The following is a 12,187-nucleotide window of genomic DNA, read 5'->3' on the forward strand; positions in this document are numbered from 1 at the left end:
AAATAAGTAGGTCTAGTGCTGCTAGGTTCTACTGCTGCCCTGCCTGAGTTCCAGGGAGTCTACTGAAGCCAGTCTCAGGAGGCCAGATTTCAGTTGTCCTCATTATCAGACCACCAAAGCCCACGATGAGAAACCTGAGGGGGAACAAAACAAACAGCGGTGTTCTCTCAGGAGACCCTTTACTGTCCAAGTAGAGCTCTGTAAGTACTTATCATACTCAGACAAACCATGTCAGATGCCACCTGGCTTAGCCTGTACAGTATTGGAGGTAATTGTCATGTCAGGCATTGTCAGGATCAACTTGACAACATGAAAATGTCACCAATCAAAGTTTGTCACATGAACATCCATCAGTCACATGGATATCCATCAAACTTGGGAACGTGTTATCACTCCTACACCGATGTATGTTACAAGCAAGAATGACAAATTGCTTATGAATTTCCATAGACAATATTGTAATTGTTTTAGGTCATATTTACACTGCTGATCTGCCATTAAAGCTGTAAGAATGACAAATGGCTTATGAATTGTCCATAAACAATATTGTGATTGTTTTAGGTCATATTTACACTGCTGATCTGCCATTAAAGCTGTAATAATGCCACTGTAATTACTCATTTGTTGTAGTTCTGAAAGTCGCACTCAAGAACCAAAATGGGTCCCAGAAAATTGCTATGCCATGAATGTGCAGATTTGTGCACTACGTCATTGCTCTCGCTCTCTCTGGCGACGGGCTGAAGCTCATTGGCTGAAACTTGAATTTCTAGGGGGCTAGCCCATGTGGGGGGGAAAATGCCGCCACACAGCTTCCAAAAAAAAAACAATGGCTTTCAAACTAGGGATTTTGTGGCTAATTGAGGTAAAACAGTACTTATTAGTTGCCAAAGTTCCAGAGTATGTTTTTAATTTACACAGCAACATACCTGTATAATTCTGTACCTTCTCTGTGGTGGTATATTTTGTCAGTATAAAAATGCATACTCTATACACTTAAATGGAATGAAGGCAATCACAATAAGACACAGTAGCAGAATGATTCTGTACCTATGTCATTGGACTTGTCCACTGCAATTATGTTTCAGAGAGACTTACAGTAGTGAGTGCATACGTTTTCATGATGTTCCTTTTTGTACTGGTCCCCCGCGGTAATCGAACAAAACCCTGGCACTGCAAGCGCCATGCTCTACCAACTGAGCCACACAGGAACACACAAGACATGTTCAATGTTATTTCTAGATTATTTATGTTATGCCCTCTGGAGCCAGCTCAAACCTGAGAGCCGCATGCATGGTATCAGACAGTTATGTGAGACTGACTAAAAACTGAGTGGTCCTCTGTAGCTTAGTTGGTAGGGCATGGCTCTTGCCATGCCAGGATAGTGGGTTTGATTCATGGGGCCACCTATACACACAAAATGTGTGCATGCTTGATTATATATATATATGTAGGATCTTAATTTCAGCCTGTTTGCTACAGCAGGAAAATAATCCTGCAGCAATAGAACATTTGGAATATAATTAATGACATTTTTTGTCGGGGTTGATATAAAAAAACGGTAAGGGGAAATCAAGTCTGAAATTTCAAAGTGGAAATTACAAACTTCAGAAGCCTTTTTAAACCCCATATACTCTACACGTTTTACAATTCCCATTGCAGGAAAGTTATCCTGCAACAGAGTGATCAAATTAAGATCCTGCACATGTAGGTCGCTTTGGATAAAAGTGTCTGCTTAAAGGCTTATATTGAAACAATTTGAATGCCAATTATACATTTCTAGAGCAGCACACTTGTATGGTTCCATTCACCAACAGACAGTTATGATTTATCTTGAGATGTTTATGCTTAAAAAACGAAAATCGCTCTCCATAATGGACATTCTCACGTTTGACCAAAATGGGTTCTATGGTCCCCCTCGTAACCCCTGAATTGTATTTCATATGATTGAAACACATTGGTGGTGTCACCCTACCACACTAAGCAGTAGATCAGACTGATATCTTTGATTGTAGTGCAAACTCTTGAGAACGAGAAGAAAGGGGGGTGTCCACATTTTTGATAACTGGGAAACCTCCAGCATGTACAGTTTTGAAAGAACATGTGCCAAAATAAACCCACACTTGGTCATGGACTCAACATAAACATGTCAAAAGAAGCACCATAACTAAATACCATGCAGTACATGTCCAATTTGACCTAAATCTTCCAAAATCTATTCAAGTTGAAGTCTAAGTTGGCTGGATGTCCTTTGGGTTGTGGACCATTTCTTTATACACATGGGAAACTGTTGAGTGATAAAAACCCAGTGTCAAGAACTGCAACGGTGCTGGGTTTTTAACACTCAACCGTTTCCCATGTGTATAAAGAAATGGTCCACAACCCAAAGGACATCCAGCCAACTTGACACAACTGTGGGAAGCATTGGAGTCAACATGGGCTAGCATCCCTGTGGAAAGCTTTCGACACCTTGTAGAGTCCATGCACCGACGAATTGAGGCTGTTCTGTTGGCAAAAGGGGGTGTGCAACTCAATGTTAGGAAGGTGTTCCTAATGTTTGGTATACTCAGTGTACATTGTGTGTGGCTAAATTCACTGACTTCCTTGTCTTTGAATGTAACTTAAGCCCTGTTTAGACCTGGTGCTAACATGGGTCCTTTGTCCTGATCTTGTCTACATTCTGATTGTGTCCACATTTCCAGAAATGTGTCTACACATGCTATTAACATGTGTCTGTTATCCATCCACTGTGTCTGCATTGTGACCACATTTCCTGGACCCTTCCTATATGCAAATTATTTCACATATATTCTTTCAAAATAATGTGCATTTATTTATTGTAAGACATATTGATTTGATCAGTTAAGGGTGCCAACTGTCAATGACACTACCACACCCATTCCAAGCAACAGAATGTTGCTCTGACTATGATTCAACCTTCACTATCAGCCATATCATGGAGATGGAGAAATATCCATAATATCCATCATAGCATGATCACACTTCACACATGTCCTCCACATACTGTAGAACTCAGTTGTGATTACAGCAACATTAGAGAAGATTGTGGGAACAGTATTTCCGGTACAGTCCAGGGCCCAGATTCATAAAACCTTCTTAAGTAGAAATGTCTTCTTAACTGCAATTTTTCCCCTAACTATAGACTTATGAAGAAAGTTAAGCAAAGTTGGTATTCTTCCAAAACGTTCTTGGAAATGTACTTGCGCTATGTCTTATGTTTCTCCTTAAGCAAACATTTAAGAAGAAATGTGATTCTTGAAAATAAAGTTTGGGGATTTGTTCTTAATTCCAAGATAGTTGAACCCTTTTCTTAAATGCAGGGCAGTGAGAATAAGCTCAGGAAAGCAATTGAACAAAGTTAATCTGAAAGTTTCAGTGTTGATTTTTTAAACCCAAGAACATGTTTTAGAACAGTAATCTCTGTAGGAAATATGCTAACATGATTGCCATTGCTAGCTAGATAGCCAGATAAATCGGTTGACTAGCAACAAACTTCCTAAGAAGATTCGTAAGAACATATTTGAGAAGTTCATAAGAAAATGATTAAATCTTAAGATATTTTTGAGGAATTGCACATACAAAATTTGTTATGAACTTATTTTTTCTTCTTAAGAAGCTTCTTACGTTTTTGAGTAACAAGTGTTTTGTGAATCTGGGCCCAGATGTTTATTATCCACTATCCTCCGTGGCAACTTCAACATATCTCTGACGTGGATTAAACCTGAAGCTTAAATCTGATACACATGAGGTCTACATCAACGCGACCATTTGAACATGTTCATGGGAAGGTTTTATTGACTAGTTTGCTGTTTAATTTCATCTTGATTCCTCGGGCGCTGGTCCACATGGTTGTTCTTGCCAACATATAATGTGATCAGTCTTAAAGTATAAACTCTGAAACCTGGAGGACTCTGGGTGGAAATCAAACCCAAACACTGGACCTGAGACATGTACTAGGCAGACATGAGGAGCCATGGAGATCACATGTTGATTGGCTTAATAATAATAATGTTTTTCTTCTGACATGACATCAAAGAATGTTGAAATTGCGCTACAGTATATGATACAAACCACTTCTACCTTATTTCACAGGGGTCAGAAAACAGAACCTGGCACGAGTCCCTTGGGTACTTGAGTATGCTGAATGTCTTACTGCCAAAACATGCTACGAAGGATTGGTTCTGCCTCTAAAAACAAATAAATTGCATTTTTTAAACTCTATCAAATGCCAAAGTCCCAGATAGTTACAAATGTAGTACAACCAAAGCCCATCTCTGGTGCAACTTGTCAGGGAATATTTGTACAAATGTAGTACAACCAAAGCCCATCTCTGGTGCAACTTGTCAGGGAATAGCAGCAGGCAATATTTGTACGAATGTAGAGTCTTGGTACATTTAACAACTGTTTATTCCCAGACCAAAAAAGAACAGAACAAAATATGTTTTTCTTTTTTACCTTTATTCAACTAGGCAAGTCAGTTAAGAACAAATTCTTATTTAGCCTACACCAGCCAAACCTGGACCAATTGTGTGCCACCCTATGGGACTCCCAATCACAGCCAGTTGTGATACAGCCTGGATTTGAACCAGGGTGTCTGTAGTGACACATCTAGCACTTAGATGCAGTCCCTTTAGACCGCTGCACCACTCGGGAGCCCAGGTACCCCAAAGGAAATTAAAATACCAACTTTCCAATCACCAGACCATTTTTCTGGGCTTTATGCCACCGGTACAGTAGGTATGTTTACGTGCCCCCCAACCGATTGTATTTTTTTGTTTGTTTATCTGTGTTGTTTTAAAATATTTATTTTACTCATTTTGTACATAATGTTGCCGCTACCGTCTCTTATGACCGAAAATAACTTCTAGACATTAGGACTGCGATTACTCACCACAGACTAACAGAATCCTTATTCTTCTTTCACGACTCTGACGAGCCCGAGGCGGAGGATATACGCTTCCTCGGGAACAGGCCCCGACAACTGTGATCTGCGTGAAGATGAGGCGGAGAAAGAGAGGCCAGAGAGCGGGCCGCCTTCTGAGAACTCAAAGGCAATCGAATAAACCCCCACTTCGCTCAATTCTGCTAGCAAACGTGCAATCTTTGGACAATAAAATAGATTAGTTACGGGGAAGATTAAACTACCAACAGGACATTAAAAACTGTTACATCTTATGCTTCACGGAGTCGTGGCTGAATGACGACAATATCAACATACAGCTGACTGGTTATACGCTGTACCGGCAGGATAGAACAGCGGTGTCTGGTAAGACAAGGGGCGGCGGATTATGTATTTTTGTAAATAACAGCTGGTGCACTATATCTAAGGAAGTCTCGAGCTATTGCTCGCCTGAGGTTGAGTATCTCATGATAAGCTGTAGACCACACTACCTACTGAGATAGTTCTCATCTGTATTCTTCGTAGCTGTTTACATACCACATCAGTCAGAGGTTGGCACTAAGATAGCATTGAATGAGCTGTATTCCACCATAAGCAAACAAGAAAATGCTCACCCAGAGGCGGTGCTCCTAGTAGCCGGCGACTTTAATGCAGGGAAACTTAAATCAGTTTTACCAAATTTCTATCAGCATGTTGAATGTGCAACCAGAGGGAAAAGAACTCTGGACCACCTATACTCCACACACAGAGACACATACAAAGTTCTCCCTCACCCTCCTTTTGGCAAATCTGACCATAATTCTATCCTCCTGATTTGTGCTTACAAGCAAAATTAAAGCAGGAAGCACCAGTGACGAGATCAATAAAAAAAGTTGTCAGATGAAGCTACAGGACTGTTTTGCTAGCACAGACTGGAATATGTTCCGGGATTCCTCCAATGGCATTGAGGAGTAGACCACATCTGTCATCGGCTTTATCAATAAGTGCATCGATGACGTCGTCCCCACAGTGACCATACGTATATACCCCAACCAGAAGCCATGGATTACAGGCAGCATCCACACTGAGCTAAAGGCTAGAGCTGCCACTTTCATGGAGCGGGACTCTAACCCGGATGCTTATAAGAAATCTCGCTATGCCCTCCGACGAACCATCAATCAGGCAAAGCATCAATACAGGACTAAGATCGAGTCGTACTACACCGGCTCTGACGCTCGTCGGATGTGGCAGGGCTTGCAAACCATTACAGACTACATAGGGAAGCACAGCCGAGAGCTGCCCAGTGACACGAGCCTACCAGATGAGCTAAACTACTTCTATGCTCGCTTCGAGGCAAATAACATTGAAACATGCATGAGAGCACCAGCTGTACCGGAAGACTGTGTGATCATGCTCTCCGCAGCAGATGTGAGTAAGACCTTTAGACAGGTCAACATTCACAAAGCCGCAGGGCCAGACGGATTACCAGGACGTGTACTGTGAGCATGCGCTGACCAACTAGCAAGTGTCTTCACTGACATTTCAACCTCTGCCTGTCCGAGTCTGTAATACCAGCATGTTTCAAGAAAATGCACTACAGGGGGTAGTGCGAACAGCCCAGTAAGATCCCTGGGGCCAAGCTTCCTGCCATCCAGGACCTCTATACCAGGCGGTGTCAGAGGAAGGCCCTAAAAATGGTCAAAGACTCCAGCCACCCTAGTCATAGACTGTTCTCTCTGCTACCGCACGGAAAGCGGTACCAGAACACCAAGTCTAGGTCCAAGAGGCTTCTAAACAGCTTCTACCCCCAAGCCATAAGACTCCTGAACATCTACTCAAATGGCTACCCAGACTATTTGCATTGCCCCCCCTCCCCTCTCCACACCACTGCCACTCTCTGTGGTCATCTATGCATAGTCACTTGTAATAACTCTACCTACATGTACATACTACCTCAACTAACTGGTGCCCCCGCACATTGACTCTGTACCGGCACCCCCCTGTGAATGTTGTTATTTTTTTACTGCTGCTCTTTAATTACTTGTTACTTTTTTCTCTTATTCTTATCCGTAATTGTTTGAAACTGCACTGTTGGTTAGGGGCTCGTAAGTAAGCATTTCACTGTAAGGTCTACTACATCTGTTGTAGTCGGCGCATGTGACTAATAAGACTTGATCTGATTTGATTAGGTTCTACAATATACGATGCTGATAGATGAAAACACTGACAACTGAAATGACCATCCGGATCAGCCTCCTCTGATCCCTGATATGTGTTTATTGGATTGAGGCTGAGACACACTGTTACATTTTCCAAAAATGTGGTCCTCAACTCAAAACCTTGATCATAACCAGATGCCCACCAGTATGGTCAGAGCAGGACAGGAGTGAGAGGGACTGTGTGAGAGAGAGGGTGGTCTGTCTGAGGAAATGGACCCTGCTATTGAAGGAGCCTTGCTACAGTCCCTTCAGAGAGTATTCACACTGCTTGACTTTTTCCACATTTACAGCCTGAATTTAAAATGGATTAAATTGAGATGTTTTGTCACTGGCCTACACAAAATACCTCATAATGTCAAGGTGGAATCATGTTTTTCAAAATATGTACAAATTAATAAAATATGAAAATGAAACATCTTGAGTCAATAAGTATTCAACCCCTTTGTTACGGCAAGACTAAACAAGTTCAGGAGAAAACATTTGCTGAACAAGTCACATAATAAGTTGCATGAACTCCCTCTGAGTGAAATAATAGTGTTTAACATGATTTTTGAATGACTACCTCATCTCTGTACCCCACATAAAATTATCTGTAAGGTCCCTCAGTTGAGCAGTGAATTTCAAACACAGATTCAACCACAAAGACCAGGGAGTTATTGGTAGAAAAAAAGCAGACATTGAATATCCCTTTAAGCATGGTGATGTTATTAACTTACGCTTTGGATGGTGAATCAATACACCCAGTCACTATAAAGATACAGGTGTCCTTCCTAACTCAGTTACCGGAGAGGAAGGAAGCTGCTCACGGATTTCACCATGAGGCCAATGGTGACTTTAAAACAGTTACAGAGTTTAATGGCTGTGATAGGAGAAAACTGAGGATGAATCAACAACATTGTAGTTACTCCACAATACTAACCTAATTGACAGAGGGAAAAGAAGGAAGCCTGTACAGAATAAAAATATTCCAAAACATGCATCCTGTTTGCAACAAGGCACTAAAGTAATAGTGCAGAAAATGTGGCAATGCAATTCACTTTTTGGGGCAAATCCAATACAACACATTACTGAGTACCACTCTCCATATTTTCAAGCATAGTAGTGGCTGCAACATGTTATGGGAATGCTTGTAATCATTAAGGACTGGGGAGTTTTTCAGGATAAAAAAGAAACAGAATGGAGCTAAGCACAGGCAAAATGCTAGAGGAAAACCTGATTCAGTCTGTTTTCCACCAGACACTGGGAGAAGAATTCACCTTTCAACAGGACAATAACCTAAAACACAAGACGAAATCTACACTGGAGTTACTTACCAGGAAGACAGTGAATGTTCCTGCGTGGCCGAGTTAAATCTGCTTGAAAATCTATGGCAAGACCTGAAAATGGTTGTCTAGCAATGATCAACTATCAATTTTATAGAGCTTGAAGAATTTTGAAAAGAATAATGGACAAATGTTGCACAATCTAGGTGTGGAATGCTCACAGCTGTACTCGCTGCCACAGGTGCTACTACAAAGTATTCACTCAGGGGTGTGAATACTTATGTAAATTAGATATTTATGTACTTCATTTTCAATACATTTGCAAAAATGTCTAAAAACATGTTTTTACTTTTTCCTCATGTGGTATTGTGTATAGATGGTTGAGAAAAAAAAATATTGAATCCATTTTGAATTCAAGCTGTAACACAACAAAATGTGGAATAAGTCAAGAGGTATGAATACTTTCTGAAGGCACTATCTCAGCAGGTAGACAAATCACCACCGGTTAGCTCACTGAAGGGATCTAGGAAGCATCAAGCATCAACCAGGTCTGGTAAAATGAAGTAACACAAAATATATGTTCTATGTGAAAAATGTTAATAAAAATGACTTTTCAGGTTTCAAAACATGCAGATAAATTACACATGAACACTACACTTTGTTCATAAAAGCTTCCATTGAGTCCATCTCAATTCTATTCTGTGCAGTAAACAAACACCTGGCTTGACTAAAGTTTGCAGAACCTAGAGGGGGTGAGTTCTGAGGTTAAAATAAACAAGGCAACAGTTAACATGTCATCCCCCACGAATTATGTTATCGTGTGTGACCACAGGTTATCCATTATATTGACCAGATAGTCAAGTGGCCAGTCTAACAATGAAAATATATTTCTTCAAAAATGGAAGGCAGTTCGCCTGAGAACCAGTCTCTTTTGGTAATCCACTCCCTGTACTCCATGTCATGTGTCAAAGACTTGTAGTAAATAATGGATACTTCTTAGAAAGTATTAAACAATCAAGAAGAGTGAAACAAGGTTGTTCACTATCGGTATATTTATTTATTATGGCCATTGAAATGTTAGCTATTAAAATTAGATCCAACAATAATATCAAGGAGCTAGAAATCCGAGGCTTAAAAACAAAGGTGTCATTTTACGCTGACGAATCATGTTTAATTTTAAGTCCACAATTTGGATCCCTGCACAGCTTCATAGAAGATCTAGATTATGTATCTAATCTCTCTGGATTACAACCAAATTATTATAAATGTACCGTATTACAAATTGGATCACAAAAAAAAATACAAATGTTACATTACCGTGCAGCTTACCAATAAAATAGTCTGACTGTGTCACGTCTACTCCCGCTCCCCCTCTGCGGTGCTCAACGTCGCCGGTCTACTAACCACCGGTCCTGGCAACCCAACATTACGCACACCTAGCAACCTTCATTACGCACACCTGCGCCTCATCATTAGGCACACTTAGACTGATTACTCCCCCTTTATCTAGCACTATGTTGTCATCACCCATCAGACAGTATTGTTTCTGACTTCATGTTCAGATGCTACTCTTGTTCGTGTATTCACTCTATGTTCGTTCTTATTAAACTGACAGACTGCACATGCTTCCTGACTCCCTGCATCTTCGTTACAGAATACTGCCTCACAAAATGGAAGCAGCAGCCAACCAAGGCATATCCCAGATGGTCGGCGAACAGGGAGACCTACTTCGCCAACACCACAACCATCTGGCCCAACTGGAGACGGATATGGATAAGGTCCTCCGCGATCTTCAACATCTAGATCTTCCTCAAGGGGCGTCACCTCCAACAAGCGGAGGATCCTATACCATGAGTCGAGCCAGCACCCCAGCCCATTCAACAGTCTGCCCTGGTCAGTGATGCCCGTCTGTCCCTCTAGGACAAATATGATGGGACTCCATCCAAATGCCGTGCCTTCCTCCTCCAGTGCTCCCTCTATTTCGCTCATCAAATGGGAGCCCCCACCACCGAGAGGTTCAAGATTGCCACGGTTATTTCCCTGCTGACCGGGCGAGCATTGGAGTGGGTTACAGCCGTCTGGGAGAGAGGCGAGGAGGAGCTGGGTTCCTATGAGAGGGTCATGGCTCTGTTCAGAGGAGTCTTCGATCATCCATCGGAGGGCAGAGAGGGGGTGAGCGCCTACTACAGCAGGAGGGCCAGACCACTGGGGAGTATGCCCTCACCTTCCGTACAGTGGCAGCATCCAGCGGATGGAATGAGCCAGCACTCTGCACCTTATTCAGAAGAGGATTGCGCAAAGAGGTCCAGATGGAGTTGGCATGCTAAGACGACACACTCTCATTGGACGCACTCATCGCGATGGCCATCCGTTTGGATAACCTTCTTCGGGAGCGTCAGCAACCCCATCACCTCTCTCCCTCCTTCGTTGACCGTTCTGAGTCAGAGCCTGAACCCATGGAGGTAGGGGCCACATGCCTTCCCGCTGCTGAGCGACGCCATCAGAGACAGCTTGGGCTCTGTCCCTATTGTGGTCAGGAGGGGCACCAGCTTCAATGGTGTCCACTACGTCCCAACCTGGGAGCCACTAGAGCAGAGGGACGGCCCCGTAATCATCCGTCTCCTGGAGTAGGTGTGAGTATTTCATCATCACTCTCCACCAAACCCTTTTTAGTCCCGATTTCACTCTCTGGCTGTCCCTCGTGTGTTGTTTCTACAGCTCTATTGACCCGGCCCTTGCCTCCTCCCTGAACATAACATCATACCTGCTCTCCTTTCCGGTTCAAGCACTGGATAACCAACTACTGGGATCTGGGACAATCACACACATCACAGCACCACTCACCATTACCATGGGACCCCTGCACCAAGAAAGCCTTCCCTTCATCATCCAGGCATCCGTATACAAAGTCCTACTCTGCCCCCCGTGGCTCCAACGCCACGACCCCACCATCTCCTGGTCGAGGACGAAGATCACTGCCTGGGTACCCGGATGTCGGAAGACCTGCTTTCCCTTACCCTGTGGTTCCACGTCAGTTGAGAGTCCTGTGGTTGCCCTCCAGGCCAACATCTCGGAGGTTTACCAGGAGCTCAGAGAGTTGTTCTCCCTAACCCACGCCACCTGTTTCCCTCTTCATTGCCCCTGGCACTATGCTATCGACCTGCTAATAGACTCTGCGCGTCCGCGCAGCTGCGTCTACCCCCTGTCGGTGGCAGAAACCAAGGTTATGGAGGAGTGCATCCAGAAGGCTCACCAACAGGGATTCATCTGCCCATCCACCTCCCCTGTGTCGGCAGGTTTCTTCTTCGTGGCCAAGAAGGAGGGGGGTCTACATCTGTGGGGCCCGGTTTTTTACTAAGCTCGACCTGCGTAGTGCCAACAATTTGATCCGCATCCGGGAGGAGGATGAATGGAAGACGGCCTTCAGCACGATGTCTGGGCACTACGAGTACTTGGTGACGCCATCAAATCAAATTGTATTTGTCACATGTACTGAATACAACAGGTGTAGACCTTACCATGAAATGCTTACTTACAAACCCTTAACCAACAATACAGTTTTAAGAAAAATATGTGTTAAATAAAAAATAAGAAATAAAAGTAACAAATAATTAAAGAGTAGCAGAAAAATAACAATAGTGAGGCTATATACAGGGGGTACTGGTACAGAGTCAATGTGCGGGGGCACCTGTTAGTCGAGGTAATTAAGGTAATATGTACATGTGGGTAGAGTTAAAGTGACTATGCATAGATAATAAACAGAGAATAGCAGCACCGTAAAAGGGGGGAGAAATGCAAATAGTCTGGGT

At 42.9% G+C, this 12,187-nt stretch overlaps 1 protein-coding gene across 1 annotated transcript in view; it reads right to left on the minus strand.

Annotated features, from left to right (window-relative positions):
* The window catches only part of LOC129818702 (5-hydroxytryptamine receptor 4-like), a 50,423-nt gene that overhangs the window by 1,635 nt on the left and 36,601 nt on the right, over nucleotides 1-12,187 (minus strand). The gene's annotated exons all lie outside the window — the stretch shown is intronic.

The sequence above is a fragment of the Salvelinus fontinalis genome, chromosome 21 (genome assembly GCF_029448725.1).
Source record: "Salvelinus fontinalis isolate EN_2023a chromosome 21, ASM2944872v1, whole genome shotgun sequence".
NCBI classification, from domain to species: domain Eukaryota; kingdom Metazoa; phylum Chordata; class Actinopteri; order Salmoniformes; family Salmonidae; genus Salvelinus; species Salvelinus fontinalis.